General features: G+C 44.8%; 1 long non-coding RNA gene across 1 annotated transcript in view; it reads right to left on the bottom strand.

Moving 5' to 3' along the window:
* Positions 1–16038, bottom strand: part of LOC144218686 (uncharacterized) — a 38229-nt gene extending 22191 nt beyond the window's left edge. Inside the window, exons 1-2 of the long non-coding RNA XR_013331224.1 lie at positions 15995–16038; positions 15194–15396 (exon numbers count right to left, since the gene is read on the bottom strand). This is a non-coding gene — a long non-coding RNA (uncharacterized LOC144218686). The remainder of the gene's footprint in view (positions 1–15193; positions 15397–15994) is intronic.
* Between the last annotated feature and the right edge of the window lie 497 nt (positions 16039–16535).

Below are 16535 nucleotides of genomic sequence, written 5' to 3'. Positions count from 1 at the left end.
TGCAGACAATAATTTTATTGAGTAGTGTATCAGATAGCTAAATATTAAAAAATGTTATTTTCTAGATTTGGAGATCTTTCCAGAGATTGCCAGCTTTTGTTGTCATGGTGGTGGTTTATGTTATAATTCTAAGTGAATATTCAATTCTGTATCTAAGAATTTGAATTCTGTTCTTAAAAAGGGCCTCCGAAACTGTCTGAGCCTCAGGCCCACAGACATTCCCCCAACTTGAAGTGAATATCTCACCCCTGCATGCTGGTAGTTGATGTGATCGAACCTCATGGATCTGCCCTTTATAGCCGCCTGAGTCTCCTGAAAACCAAAGCTGCTGATCATTAAGTCAGCAAACGTGGATGGATTTAATGACCCTGTAGGAATGAGTCAGTAATGACTCTGAAGGAATCTGTGTGGCCAGACAGATAAATAATACATCATTTAAAGGTTTTTGAACTCTTAGTGTTCTGGAAGAAGCCATTCTTTAAAAGAAATTAGGAGGGAGAGTCTGTCATGGCCGGGGAGAGAAATATATAAACAATCAATATGATTAATCATGCTGGATGCCGGGTAATTTAGTCTCTATTTCCCCTCTATAGGAAATGCTCCAAATCACTGCCATGTGAAGACGTGATTAAGTAGATGTCCTCTAACATCTCAGCTGGCCTGGCTCAATATAACTTCAGAAGCCATTTGCTCGTTTCAGCAAGGGAACTGCCGCCAATAAGACAGTACAGGGTTTCATGTAGATGACGTGTGTCGCATATGGAAGGAATGGCCCAGATTCTTCATGACAAACACGCTGAGTCTCTGTGCAGGACGAATAGCACCCCAGCTTTGGCTCCTTAGAGGCATTCAGGAGAAATCATCCCTATGTTGATGGATGTGCTCCCTTGTCCGATGCGTCTTACTTCCAGCGCCACTCTGAGCAAACTCAAGATTTACAATACAGCGTTTCAAATCTGTTCATTTAAATTCTCTGCTCCGGGTGCCTTTAGCCACACCTTAGCTTCATGGCACATTAAAGGTTAACTCAAAACAAAACAAAACAAAAAAGCCAAACGGTGGCCATAATAATGTGGTAAATGCTGGTTTATACAATACCGAACTGATTATATATGCCTCAGCAGGGCTTCTCAGAGGTTTAATAATGACTCTCTAAGTGCAGAGTATAAAAGAATGTAGTTTGCAATGCTTCCCAAATTATTTGACCACAAAACGTTTTTTTGAGGTAATATCCCAGGGACCATAACTTTGGGACACGCTGTTTTGGACTAAAATAAAATGAGAGAATGGGCTATCCATGCTTTATACAAATAAAAGCAGAACAAGTTGTATGATACCATGACAGTCACTATTATTATTGTTATAATTAAGATTTCTATGCTCAGGGCACCTGGGTGGCTCAGTCAGTTGAGTGTCCAACTCTAGGTTTCAGCTCAGGTCATGATCTCATGGTTTGTGAGTTTGAGCCCCATGTCAAGTTCTGCACTGACAGTGTGGGACCTATTTGGGATTCTCTGCCTCCCTCTTTCTCTCTGTCCCTTCCCTGTTTTCTTTCTCTCATAAATAAATAAATAAATAAATAAATAAATAAATAAATAATAAAAAGATTTCTATGTTCAAAGGAAACAACTGATTTTCTCTTTCCTTTCTCCTAGGGGCCATTTAATCAGTAGAGATCTGAGAAAAAGACAAACTGAGAAAACATATTTACTTGCATAGTTTTCTGCTGTGATAGTTTTATATTACAAAGAGGTAGAGAAAACTGTGCACACTGCTAGCTATCAAGCTTCTCTCTGCTGCCTCAGTAGCTTTTACCACTTTTTTGAGATTCTCCACTGCATCTATTAAAGGTCAGTGGCTGTCACAGCAATCCCTGTCTAAATACCACTGGCAATTTTTGAAGACATAGGAAAATTCATCCTAATGTTCATATGGAGTCTTAAGGCCCCTAGAGTAGCCAAAATAATTTTGAAAAAGGACTCACACTTCCTGATTTAAAAAAAAATTACAGGGGCACCTGGGTGCTCAGTCAATTGGGCATCCAACTTCGGCTCATGTCATGATCTCCCAGTCTGTGGGTTCGAGCCCCGCATCAGGCTCTGTGCTGATGGCTTGCAGACTGGAACCTGCTTCGGATTCTGTGTCTGCCCCTCTCCCACTTGTACTCTGTCTCTCTGTCTCAAAAATAAATAAACATTAAAAAAAATTAAAAAGCTAAAGCAATCAAAGCAGTGGGGTACTGACATAAAGACAGACCGATAGACTGATGGAATTGAATATAGAGCTCAGAAATGAATCCTCACATATATGGTCAAATGATCTTCGACAAGTGTACCAAGATCAGCCAATGGGGAAAGGGCAGTCTCTTCAACAAATGGTGTTGAGAAAACTGGATAAGTACATACAAGAGAATGAAGTTGGACTCTTACTTTGTACCCAATACAAAAATTAAATAAAAATGGATTAAATTCCTAAACATATGACCTAAAACTACAAAACTCCTGGAAGAAAATGAAGGGAGAACTCTTCATGACATTGGATGTGGCAAGGATTTCTTGGATAGGACACCAAAAGCACAGACAACAGAAGCAAAATACACAAATGGGAAACAGGTACATCAAAGGACACAATCAACAGAGTGAAAAGGCAATCTCTAGAATGGGAGGAAATATTTGTAAATCATATATCTGAAAATGGATCAATATCCAAAGTATATAAAGAACACCCACAACTCAACAACAAAAATCAACCAATTAAGAAACGGGCAGAAGACCTGAATAGACATTTCTCCAAAGATGACAGTATAAAAATGGTCAACAAGTATATGAAAAGATGCTCAACATCACTAATCATCAGAGAATGCAAATCAAAACCGCAGTAAGATATAATTTCATTCCCATTAGGGTGTATACTGTCAAATGAAAAAAACACCATTAAGTGAGAAGCATTAGTGAGGAAGCAGGGAAATTAGAACTCCCGTGTACTGTGGGGGATTGTAAAATGGTATAACTACTATGGAACACAGATTAAGTTTCCTCAAAAAATTAAAAAGCGAACTCCCATATGAGCCATCCATTCCACTTCTGGTTTATATCTAAAAGAACAGAGGGCTGTCTGGGTGATTTAGTCAGTCAAGCGTACGACTCTTGATTTCAGCTCAGGTCATGATCTCACGTTTCGTGAGTTCAAGCCCCATGCCCTGAGTTGGGCTCTGTGCTGATAATGCTGAGCCTGCTTGGGATTCTCTGTTCCCTCTCTCTCTGCCCCTCTTCTGCCTGTACAAGTCATGCACACATTCACACACACACTCTCTCTCTCAAAAGTAAATAAATGTAAAAAAAAACCTAAAAGAATGGAAAGCATGATCTTAAAGAGACATTTGCACACCCATGTTTATAGTAGTACTAATTACAATAGCCAAGATGCCCACTGATGAATAGCTAAACAGAACGTGGTGTATACATGCAACGGAATGTGATTCAAACCTTACAAAGGAAAGCCATCCTGACACATGCTACAACATGGATGGACGCTGAGGACGTTACGCTATGTGAAATAGGCCAGTCACAAGAAGACAAATACTGTATTTGTATTCCCCTCGTAATGAGGTATCTAAAGCAGTTAGAGTAGTTCAAATTGAATCGTGGTTGCCAGGGGCTGGCGGGAGGGGAGAAGGGGGGAGTTGTTTAATGAATTTAGAGTTTCAGTTTTGCAGGATGAAAAGTATCTGAAAAGTATGTGAATATTCTTTTATTTATTTATTTATTTCTAGGAGAGAGAGAGAGAGACAGCATGAGCAGGGGAGGTCAGAGAGAGAGGGAGATACAGACTCTGAAATAGGTTCCAGGCTCTGAGCTGGCAGTCAGCACAGAGCCCGACACGGGGCTCAAACCCACGAACCGCAAGATCATGACCTAAGAGAAAGTCGGACGCTTAACCGACTAAGCCACCCAGGAGCCCCGAGTATGTGAATATTCTTAAAACTACTGAACTGGACACTTAAAAATGGTTCAGATGGGGTGGGGCGCCTGAGTGGCTCAGTCAGCTCAGCGTCTGACCCTTGATATTGGCTCAGGCTGTCATCCTGAGGTCATCAGATCAAGTTCTAAAATGAGCCTCCAGTGGAGCTTCACGGTGAGCATGGAGCCTGTTGGGCCTCTCTCTCTGTCTCTGCCCCTGCTTGCTCTCTCTCTTTCTCTCTCTTAAAATGAATAAATGAAATTTGGGGCACCTGGGTGGCTCAACTGGTTAAGCATCTGACTTAAGCTCAGGTTATGATCTCATGGTTCATGGGTTCAGGCCCCACGTCGGGCTCTGTGCTGACAGCTTGGAGCCTGGAGCCTGTTTTGGATTCTGTGTCCCCCTCTCTCTCCACCCCAACCCTGCTCACACTCTGTCTCTCTCTCTCAAAAATAAATAAACATTAAAAATTTTAAGAATAAATAAACTTAAAAAATGGTTAAGATGGTAAATTTTATGTTATGCACTTTTTACCACACATACACAAAAGAACGGTGATGTCCTAGAACTATTCACAGATGAATCAAGGTCATTTACATCTAGACATTTAGTGCTTCTTCTGGCCCTACAGGGTCTGGGAAGCCTTTCACTACGCAGGACATTGCAAAGCACCCCGGAGGCTGGGGTCTTGGAAACTGGGCCATCTCCTCACCGCCCACGGTCTAGCAGCACCCACCACCCCTTTACTTTCTGTCAGAGGTGTGGTTAGGTACTGTGTGTATAGACTTACACCATCTCTGCCCTTTTTTCTCTGTAGAGGTCAAGACAATCCCTGGGGGTAGGTTGGCCACCACATCTGGGCAGCCTCGAGAGTCTGGGGATTCGTTGCCATGATTGAAGCATTAGAACAAACAAGGGTAAAAAAGGCAATGCAATTGCAGCTTCGTTTTCTCATCTGTGGCATGAATGTGCTTTTCTTTTTATTAAAAATGCTGCACTTTACTTTGGCCTCTCGAAGAGGAGAGTCATCGCTCAAGGAGAAAGAGCCTTTCTAACTCTAAAACATATTTTCTACCTAATTATTTATTTTTAAATTTTTTGATGTTTATTTTTTGAGAGAGAAGGAGAGACAGAACGAAAGCAGGGGAGGGGCAGAGAGAGAGAGGGAGACACAGAATCTGAAGTAGGCTGTGCTGACAGCTCGGAGCCTGACGTGGGGCTCCAACCCACAAACCGCGAGATCATGACCTGAGCTGAAGTCGGACACTCTACCGACTGAGCCACCCAGGCGCCCCTCTACCTATTTTTATAGCATCTAATCAAAGGGAAGACTTACCAGAAGGAAACATTTTTTTTTTCTATTAACCATACAGAGTTGATTAAAAGGGCCAGGCTGTGGAAAGGCTGTTTGGAGAAATGTGTGTTGCAGGCATAGCCAGTTAATTTTCCTTTGTCGTGCAAGGAATACCAAATGACTGGAGGGGGAAGAAGCTGTTATGGAATTTGGGGCTGCAGCTGCTGGCATGGAAGGCATGACCTTGAGAGACTCTCAGAGATTAAGGGGGGGTCAATTTTAGCCTCATAGACTTTCCCAGGTGAGGAGAGGCACTGCCTCCAAGACCTGCATCTCTTTGAATCTTTGTAAAGATCTGAGTAACAAACAAGCTTCACTGCAGGGGAAGGTTCGGCTTAATCATTCTGCTCACATAGCATTCACTGATAACCTCCTACACATCCTCTTCACCTCCCCTGATCCACTCATTCCGGGGTTTGGAGCAATGACTCAGAGATATCTGGAATGACAAGGGTACGGCTCTGGGCTCTAAGGCCTGATCAGCATGCAGGAGAAACGACAGGAGAGAGAACCGTAGGACTTGCACTGGGCAGTGGGCTCTGAAAGGTCTCATTTAGCACATGCTTTCCCTGCTCTCCTCGGCTCTTCCTTTTGTTTTCTTATTTTATTTTAATTATTTCATTTTATTTTTAAATATTTATTTGAGAAGGAGAGAGTGAGCGAGCATGAGCAGGGGAGGGGCAGAGAGAGAGGATATCAAACAGGCCCTGTGCTATTACAATAGAGCCTGGTGTGGGGCTCAATCCCATGAACCATGGGATCATGACCTGAGTCGAAACCAAGAGTCAGATGCCCAATTGCTGAGCGACCCAGGGGCCCTATTTTTTTTTTAATGTTTATTCATTTTTGAGAGACAGCACATGAGCAAGGAGGGGCAAAGAGAGAGGGGGCCAGAGGTCTGAAGACGGCTCTGAGGCTTCAACCAACTGAGCCACCCAGGTGCCCTAATTTTTTTATTAGAGAGAGAGAGAGCACAAGTGAGGGAGAGGAGCAGAGAGAGAGAATCCTAAGTAGGCTCTATGCTTAGCTCTGAGTCTGATGTGGTTCTCAATCCCACAACCCTGGGATCATGACCTGAGCCGAAATCAAGAGTTGGTCCCCAACTAAGTGAGCCACCTAGGTACCCCAGCTCTTCCTTGATTTCTTAGAAAAGGCTGAGAAAACAGTCAAGAAAAAATAAGGAATAAAAGAGCTGAACTCAAGAAGATTTTCTCTAGTCCCTTAAAACCAAAGTGCTAGTGAGACCTTCAAAAATGTAAGCATTATCAGTGCTACTTTTATAAGAATGCTGCCAATTTTGAGTCTGTCTCTAAGATTAATAACTGATAAAAACATCTGCAAATATCACAAGAGAAAGTAGCATAAGGAACACCCAAATTCCTTTCATCCAACTTCAACAATTTTTAAACAAAAAATTTTTAGAGTTTATTTTTGAGAGAGAGAGACACACAGTGTGCATGGGGAAGGGGTGGAGAGAGAGAGGGGAGACACAGAATCTGAAACAGGCTCCAGGCTCTGAGCTGTCAGCACAGATCCCAACAGGGGGCTCGAACTCGGGAATGGCAAGATCATGACTTAGGTAGAAGTCGGACCTTTAACCAACTGAGCCATCCAGGCGCACAAACAATTTTTACACATTGTGACAATGTATAAAACAACTTATAACACGATAAAACAGCTTATTTTTTCTGTTCTCCCCTGTTTAAACGTCTTTATTTATTTTTGCTGGGGTATATATTAAAGCAATTCAAGATGTCACACTCTTTCTCCTATAATACTTAAGCAAAGAACATAAGGACTTTTTTCATAAATCCATTGCTATTATTATAACAAATGAAATCAACAATAATCCCTTCATATCACCTAACAACAAGTTCTGAGCTCCCCCTCCCCACTCGGGGCCCATTGGCCTAAAGGAGGCAGCCGGACACATTTGTCTGACACTTGAGTCTCCTGTCTTGCTTCTCCCTGCAGACCCCTCTCAGGAGAGTCTCACCTCTTTGTCAAGTTGGTATTGACTCTTCCACTTCCTCAGAGTCATAAGGGCATAGTGGTTCAAGGGAACACCGTGTGTGTGTGTGTGTGTGTGCGTGTGCGCACGCACGCACATGTGTGTGAAAATTGATAAATAATTTGGTTTTCGTTTAATATATTTATGTTCAACATTGTCCAATTAACCTGTGCTTTTCTAGCGTTACTTTCATGGTGCCACATGAGTGGTAGATCAGTTAAAACAAATAACAGGAGGAGCACTTGGGTGGCTCAGTCAGTTAAGCGTTTGATTTTGGTTCAGGTCATGATCTCATGGTTCATGGGTTCGAGCCCCACGTCGGGCTCTGTGCTGACAGCTCAGAGCCTGGAGCCTGCTTCGGATTCTGTGTCTCTCTCTCTGCTCCTCCCCTGCTCTCATTCTGTCTCTCTCTCCTTAAAATTTTTTTTTTAATTATAAAACAAACAATGGGAAATGAAAGACCTCCAACAGCAGGTGCAATATTATATGCTCCTGATTTACAAGCCTCCCCTCCATTTTTTTTTTCAATAACAGCAAAGAACAAAGTTAATGTTGCCAATAACTCAGTCACTTCTTTTCCAGTTTACAAGTCACCATTTTGGGGTAATGGTTGAGTCAGTTCCAGACTGTGGCCCTCCCTCTCCTTTTACTCTGGATGGCATGTGGGGTCAAGGAGGGCAGAGGCAGGAGGTGGGGAGGGGCAGGCGGGCCCTTGCCGGCCTCTGTTCAGGTGGCCGTCATGCCACCTTGGTCCCCGTATCCCTACTGTCCTGCTGCTGAGACTTCCCGTCCAGGCCCATCTGCCTCTTCCATCCCCCAACCACCGTCTCCCTCTGGACCATCTCAGGCACGCCTGCTCCCGCTCCAGCTCAGGAAGCTGTGTTGCCTCCTGGAGGGCCCCAGAGTGTCAAGAGACTCGACACGGTGGTGGGATGAGCTGTGTCCGATTCTCCGCACATGGAACTGCTCCTACCCCCTTGCCATGCCATACTCTGGGCCTGTGGGGTGCGGCTTCTCGTAGGGGCTTGGAATCTCCCCAGGGTAAGCTCTTGAAGTGAGACACAAACATCCATGTCCTGGAATCCTCTAAGATACATCTACGGGCTTCTCTTACCCCCCACTCCAGTTTTACTACAAGAGCAGTTCAACAAGAAAAGCTTTTGCAAATGTGTATGAACATTAAAAAGTTTTTTTTAATGTTTATTTATTTCTGAGAGAAGGAGGGAGGGCATGAGTGAGTGAGAAGCAGAGAGGGGGACAGAGGATCTGAAGCAGGCTCCGTACCAACAGCAGTGAGCCTGATGTGGGGCTCGAACTCATCAACTGAGAGATCATGACCTGAGCTAAAGCCAGACGCTCAACCGACTAAGTCACCCAGGTGCCCTGAGCTTTTACAAAAATTTTAAATTTATTTTTAGAGAGCCAGCATGAGCGGGAGAGGGGCAGAGAGAGAGGGGGGACACAAGACCCAAAGCAGGCTCCATGCTGACAGCAGCGGGCCTGACGCAGGGCTTGAACTCACAAACTGTACCACCATGACCTGAGCCAGAGTCAGATACTCAACTGACAGGGCTACCCAGGCGCCCCTGAACATTTTTTTATTTTCTGCTCTCCGTTCTTTTCAAAGCTTTCCCCCACATCTTAACTTTTCCCCACATCTTCTTCGAGACACAGACTCTGAGATAAGAGGTGATCCCGAGGGAAGACCAGGGGAGTAAGAACAGGAAGCTGGGAAGAGAAGACAGCCACTACAGGGGACCCTATCAAGCCAGCTCCCACTGTGAGTGTCTGGGGCTTAATTCTGGTGGAACTCTGACAGCAAAGAGAAAACACATGCCTCAGAATTCACTTGGCTGAGGAGGGAGGAGGGAGCTGGGGTATGTGTACTCCGGCTCTCACCAGTCCTTGTTTGACGGCTACTCCTGGGGGAATTAATTCCTCAGTGCTCTGGGCAGCAAAGGAGACTGGTTGCAGGAGAAAGTTCTCAGGGATGGAAATTCACGTGCTGACACTCGTATGACCAAAAGTCGGCTTTCACGTGATGATATTTTATGTCGAAGTTTCCCACCTGTTGTACTGCAGTCCGCTGGTGTGCCATTAACGGACTGGGAAATATTGCTTCTCTCAGCTATTTTGCAACTGAGTGGGGTCTGGGGTAGATGCAACCTAAGGACCTGTCACCAGCTGGTAGCAGTCTGGTGGGGCTGCGGAGCCCATACGACCAAGGGAGGAATGGCCCTAAAGATGTCCACATCCTAACCCCGCGAGCCTATGAATATCTTACTTTACATACCTGCAAAAGCGACTTTGCAGATGTGATTAAGTTCAAGGTTCTGAGACAGGGAAGGTATTCTCCATTATCCAGGAGGGTGCAATGCAATCATGGGGTCCCCATAACAGGGAAGCAGGAAGGTCCAAGACAGAGTTAGAGATGATGGGAGCCTGGAGTGATGTGGCCACGAGGCAAGGAATGCAGTCCTCCCTCAGAAGCTGGAAGAGGCAAGGAAACGGATTCTCCCCAGAGCCTTCAGAGAAATACAGCTCTGAGTTTACCCCCTGGCCTTGGGCAAGCAATTTGGACCTTTATAGTCTAAACATTAGCACCCCTATTATAAAATGGGAGTAGAAAGACAAAGAAATGGCAAAACATTGCTGTGAAATTCTACAAATTTCAGCACAGAGAAGCCATTTTTCAAATTTCTTACACAAAAGAAAAAACATTTAAGACACAAGAGTTACCCAGGTGCTCCAAGAAAGTAAAGAATCTTTTTTAAAAATTTTTTAAAAACATTTATTCATTTATGAGAGACAGAGCATGAGTGGGGGAAGGGCAGAGAGAGAGGGAGACACAGAATCCAAACAGGCTCCAAGCTCCGAGCTGTCAGCACAGAGCCTGACGTGGGGCTCGAACCCACGAACCCATTAGATCATGAACTGAGCTGAAGTCAGTCACTTAACCTACTAAGCCACCCAGGCACCCTGAAAGCTAAGAATCTTAAAAGCAAATATTAATAGTCCCTGGAGAGCACAACACACATGTATTTTCTGGCATAAACTACACTTTAAGCAGAGAAACACAAGTAGTAACAAAGTATCAAAATACCAAAAATCCAGTGAAACAAGAAAATATATGAGGAAATGGGATGAATGTGTTATGTAAGTTACAAAATCTACCTGGCTATTCTTTCTTCTTACCCATATCTTGCTGAAACAAAATTAAAACAAGCAATGGGAAAAGAAATGGTTTTAATACTTACAATGAAGTTCTTGAAGAGAAAATAATATTCTTTTTGAAAAACAAAAACCTCTTTCTTCATAAATACAAATACTAACAGAACAAAAGCATTTTCTTGGAAGACAAAATGTGTTGCTAAATAACAACTCAAATTGTCAAAGGATAATTAATGCTTAATATAAAGTAAAGTCATCCAGTCAATAAATTTTGTAAATTGCATTTTTTGAGGACAATGGCCTACAAAAATTCCACTTCTGAGAAGCAGTCTTACAGAATTCATCCAAAATACAGCAAAGGCTATATATGATGAAGATTTTAATTGCCTGAGGCGCCTGGCTGGTGCCTGGCCTCAGTCAGTGGAGCACGTGACTCTTGATCTCAGTGTTGTAAGTTCAAGCCCCGCATTGGATGTAGAGACTACTTTAAAATATATATATATATATATATANTATCCTTCCTAAATTTTCTTTAAAATAGTTGAACAATTTCTATATATTTTAAAAAATTACTGTTAACTGCACATTGTAAAAAGTATTAAGAGGCTCTCAGGCAGTAAATACTAAATCAAATATTTTTTGGGAAGGTTTTGCAAATCTTGCTTATTGGATTTTACTGGAAGTGATAGAAATGCACAGTTAGCAGATGTGTCTTAATCCCAAAAAATGTTAGTGGCCTTGTGATTACAAATTCCCATGAATTGACCACATTAACAAATAATAATAATACACTTTTTATCTCAGAATAGCTTCAGATTCACAGAAAAATGGGGAAGCTAGCACAGAGAGTTCCCATTTTCTCCATACTCCTTTCCCCTGTTATTCACATCTCATGCGAATAGGCCACGTTTATCATATCTAAGGAACCAATCTTGATCTATGATGACACTGAAGTCCACGCTTTATTCAGATCTTCTTAGTTTTCGTCTAATGTCTTTGTTGTTTCAGTATCCCATCCAGGAGATGCCATCACATTTAGCTGTCCTAACGCCTTGGGCTCCTTTTGGCTGTGACACATTCTCAGACTTTCCCTGTTTTTGATGACCTTGACAGTTCTGAGGGGTCTTGGTCAGGTACTCAGTAGCATAGCCTTCTACTGGGGCTTATCTGATGTTTTCCTGTGATTAAACTGGGGTTATGGAGAGGTTTTTGAGAGGAATATCACAGAAAGTGCCGTTCTCAACACATCATATCCAGGGCACATGTGATTAACTTGACTTATCACTGTTGATGTTAACTTGGATCACCTGGTCAAGATCGTTTTTATTCTGAATTATGTTTATTTACCAAAAAAGAAATGATAATTTACCTAGAATACGCACCTTTTTGGGGGAATCACTGAAGTTTGGGCCTGGCTAGGTAGCTTCTTAACATGTTTATGGCACTTACCAGTACCAGGCACTGTTTGAAGCTGAAAAAACATTAACTCATTTTGACCCCGCAACAACCCTATGAAGTGGATACTACTGTCTCATTTTACAGGAGAGAAAACTGAGGCACAGAAAGCTAAAGTGACTTTTTTAGGACTATACTGCTCATAAGTGCTGGCAGCAGAGAACTTGTTCTTAACCCCTAGACCATCCTGTCTCTCTCTACACATGGGAGGAAACTTATCACCATAAATGGAATACATTAATTCTTCTAAAAGTTTTATCTTTGCAAGAGCGCCTGGGTGGCTCAGTTGGTTAAGCGTCCGACTTTGGCTCAGGCCATGAGGTTTACAGCTCAGGGCCTGGAACCTGCTTCGGATTCTGTGCCTTCCCCTCTCTCCATGAATGTCTTTCTCTCTGCATTTTTCTAATCCCTCTGCAATTCACTGGCCATGTGTCTATGGAACTTTCTTACATCCCTAGAGTAGCAAAAACTTCTCTCTTGTCTTTATTCCCACCAGACCTCGTCCCTGGACCACAAACTTGCCTCATTCTGCCTCTGGGTTTTGCACACATATTTAATATCCTCTTAGTTTCTGGAGGCCAGGTACCCTATCACATCGCAATCATGCCTGCCAGAATAGGACCTCAGTACACGCCTAATTGAATCAATCCAGTTTCTATTTTAAAGTTTCAATTCTTTGATGGACGCATTTACTACTTGCTTCTGAGTGGAATTATCTGCCTGTACATCTATTCTTCCAATATTACCAATGAGAGATTTCACTTTGTCCTCAGATTTTATACAGGGCTTTATTTATTACCGTGAATGGATCGATAATACGTGGTTAGATTCCCAGGTCAGGGTTGCTCCTCCTTGTCTTTCTGACTGAGTCTCTCCCTGTGTGGAAGACTTGGGTTAGGACCACTCTGTCATTATTGGCATATCACCTTGGGTTGGTTACACGAGCCTTCTGGGCTTCCCTCACAGGGCATTTGTGAGGATTGTTGAGATCAGGAAAAGAAACCCCTGATGGAAACTATAACGAGTGTTAACAGGGTCTGGGGCTCTTCTTTGGGTGTTATGTGCATAAGACATTCAGTCTTCACAACAGACTTATGTAACTACTCATCCCCATTTACAGTTTGGAAAACTGAGGCACAGAGAAGCAAACTAGGATATCTAATGCAACACAGAGCATCCAGACTCAGGACAATGAATCCTAAAACTAAAACATTCTCTCTATTTGGATACTTAATGGTGGGAATATATATAAGAGATTACCCAAGACTATTGGTGTCTCTCATTTACTCAGGTCTTCAAAAAGAACACAAGTCAGCCAATACTGATTAGCTAATTATTCAAGGCATGAGCAGGATTCACGAGCAAAGCCAAGGCAAACCCGGATGTGAATATTATGTTCTTCATTTCTGACTTAAGATCCCTTTCAACACAGTTTTCGCCACGAGGAAAGCCTAATTCCTGCACGAATGACCAGGCTTCAGTCTTAACTGCTGCAGGTGACTGTGCACACTGGCCCATAGAGCTCATTAGGGCATATGCCTGCAGCCCTCAAACTCACAGTCTTCAGGAATGTCACAGTCCCTCACTGAACCAACGGAGGCTCCCATGCAACACCTTTATGAGTCCTAAATAATGAGTGACAGGCCCTGGGCTGTAAATAATTGGAGATGTTGGGTCCCTTTAAAAAGCTATCCAGATTTTCAGACAGTAAACTCCAGCACTGTTAACCGAATTCTGGCAATGGTTTGTGATCCCGTAGAAGAATGTATTATGGATGAAGGCTGTCCCTGGACCTCTCAATGAGGGTGTCACAGTGTCTACGAGACCGTGGGCTGTACAAGAAATGTGGGGAGCTGCTAACTGATTACTTCGTCTACCAATGCTCTCTTGCTTGCATGAGTTAAAAGCCAGAAAATGTTTCTGCTTTTGGTTTCCCCATAACCAAATCTGTGATGTTGGTGGAGACCCGCGATCCTCAGGCCAGTCTAAACGTACCCACAGATCTGAGTTGATGCCCTACTCCCACCCCGCATCACCACTGGGGTGAGGGCTGCTTCTGACATCAAGTGGGTAAGTCCCTGAATGGGTGGACACTGTCAGCTGGCCAAGCATAAAGAGCTTGCTCCCTATGATGAGAACTAGTTCTACACACGAGCTGCTTCCACAGCACGGCACCTATACCTCCGGGGCGGCGCTGGGGTCGGCTCCATGATCAAGATCTATGGAGGACGTCAGAGAAATGGGGTCATGCCCAGCCACTTTAGCAGAGGCTCCAAGAGTGTGGCCCGCAGGGTCCTCGAAGCCCTAGAGGGGCTGAAAATGGTGGAAATGGACCAAGATGGGGGCCGCAAACTGACACCTCAGGGACAGAGAGATGTGGACAGAATCGCCGGACAGGTGGCAGCTGCCAACAAGAAGCATTAGAACAAATGCTGGGCTAATAACTGCCTCGTTCGTATCAAAACAAACAAACAAACAAAAACCTCTGACAGCAGAGAGAGTGACAACAGTGGATTCTCCAGCCCAGAATGTCAATAGTGCCGAGGCTGGGACACTCTGCGACAGCCCCACGCTCGTCTCTCCCTTCTTCCTTCCAGTGCTGGGAACGCAGAAGAGAGTGAAAATTCCAAATCTTCAATTGTTCAGCCCAAATGAAGACACGTGGACTTTCAGAAGTCTTTTTCCCACCCCCTTATGGCATGGACGTCACACATATCCCAGGAACTGGGTGGGTGACGCACCCGTGCCCTTCTATTTCTGTGCCTGTTTTCCCCCCATGCCCCATTTGCAAATGCTTCCCACAACAGCAGTATGTGTCTTCTCAGTGCAGGGCTCATCAGGGCTTACAGAGAAGAACCCAGCTGAAAACTGCATCTAAGGTGCATGATTCCAGGCCCTTCGCAATCCTTCAGCTCAAGGAGGGAAGAAAAGCACAGGAAGCTGGTGCCTCCATGCAGAGGCTGGGGTGCGTAACTGTGTGATATCCCAAGGCCCGATGCCGGCTTTCTCCTGCCATCCCGCACCCCTGCCCCCCACTCATCACAGCCCCCCTCACAAACTAACATATCTGGAAAAGAAACAGTATTACCCCAAGTGATGTTTATAAATCTGAAACCAGGAACTGGGGAGCTCAAGTGGCCTCTAGTAAGTTGTCGGAAGGCCCCGGACACTGAACACACCTATCACATTCGATTCACAAAGAGTAGAAAGTAAATTTAGTTTCAAATGTCATAGAAACTTACTAGCTGTTTAAGACCATTGCTGCTTTGGTAGCTTATCGGTTCCTTTCTGGCTTTTTCCTTCAGCTGATTCTCCACTCATTTGTCCTTTCCACAAACCTTCTCTGGAGCCTCTTACTGACTTCTGCAGATAAGACGGAGAAGTGGAAACATTCCTCTTCCCCTTCCTTGCTGTGGTTCTCTCTTCACCGGCGGGGAGGTCCAACCTGGAGAAGAAAAGGAAGAACTTTCTGGTTAGGAATATCTGAACAGCACCTTTGCGACGCCCCCCACCCAAACCACTGTGTTCTATTGAGTGCTCCTTCCAAAAAGCGCTCCTTCTTGCTAACCTGCCCAAGAGAGCTTCCGTTAGTTTTAACAAAGCGGGAGGATCTGTTCCATGTCACTCGTGGAAGTTCTGGCTCTCTACATTTGCATGTTAAAAGTTGAAGTAGAGGAAGGTGGTAAGTGATGCCAGGGGCTAGTTTAAGCTACACTTTGATATCCCTGAACCTGTTTGAGAACCGTAATCTCCCCGCTGCCTCTGAAAACGCCTGCGCACCATCGAAATAGCTACCTCCTCCCCTGTGGTCAGCGCCAGGAAATCAGCAAGACCTGGCGACGAGCCTCTGTCTTCGTGCCTCTTTAAATCTCAGCAAGCAATATTTCAAGGGGAAAGAAAGATACCGTTTAGCTCCAAAATTTCCTCCAAATGGCGAAAGGAAAAGGCCAAGGCCAGCCCTCGGCTCCCACCCTGTGAATGCTGCAGGGCTACCTGGGCTTCGCTAATACAAGTGGAAAGTGTATAAATGGCAGGGTAATTACTGGCTTTCGTCCTTGGACGGAGGAATGAGATCACGATGTTCACCAAGAACAGGAACCGGAGCTGCCCAGGCTGCCGCTTGCCCTGCCTGCGCGGGTCCCGCATTACATCACCGGTGAGCTCTCGCTGGTGGGGGGAGAGGGGGCTCCGCCGGGGACTCGGCCCCAGACCAAGAGGAGTAAACATGGAATAAAGGATAACCGGGACGAGGCCGCGGGGAAGGAAGAAAGAGAAAGCAGGACCAGGATTCCCATCACCATCACCACCACCCCTTGTCTGTTTGCCGGGGAGGGGGAGGGGGTGTGTGCAAGCGCGCCACATCCTTAAGCAGCCGCACCCCGAATTTCGTTCCCGCACCGCCCCCCAGCCTTCCTCCACGTCCAATTCCAACAAAAACTGACATCCAAAGGGGCCAGGAGAGCGGCCTTGAGAAGCTCAAGGGGGTGACTGCGGAGAGACGCCAGGGGACTGGGAGGGACCGAGACGCCCGCGCCTTGGGGCAGCGGGGGGGCGGGGGGGAGAGGCAGCTGCCGCTGCGCCCCC

This window comes from Crocuta crocuta, unplaced genomic scaffold, assembly GCF_008692635.1.
Source record: "Crocuta crocuta isolate KB4526 unplaced genomic scaffold, BGI_CrCroc_1.0 scaffold229, whole genome shotgun sequence".
Lineage (NCBI taxonomy): Eukaryota > Metazoa > Chordata > Mammalia > Carnivora > Hyaenidae > Crocuta > Crocuta crocuta.
The sequence above is the reverse complement of the archived record's forward strand: the minus strand, read 5'-3'. Positions and strand labels throughout refer to the sequence as shown.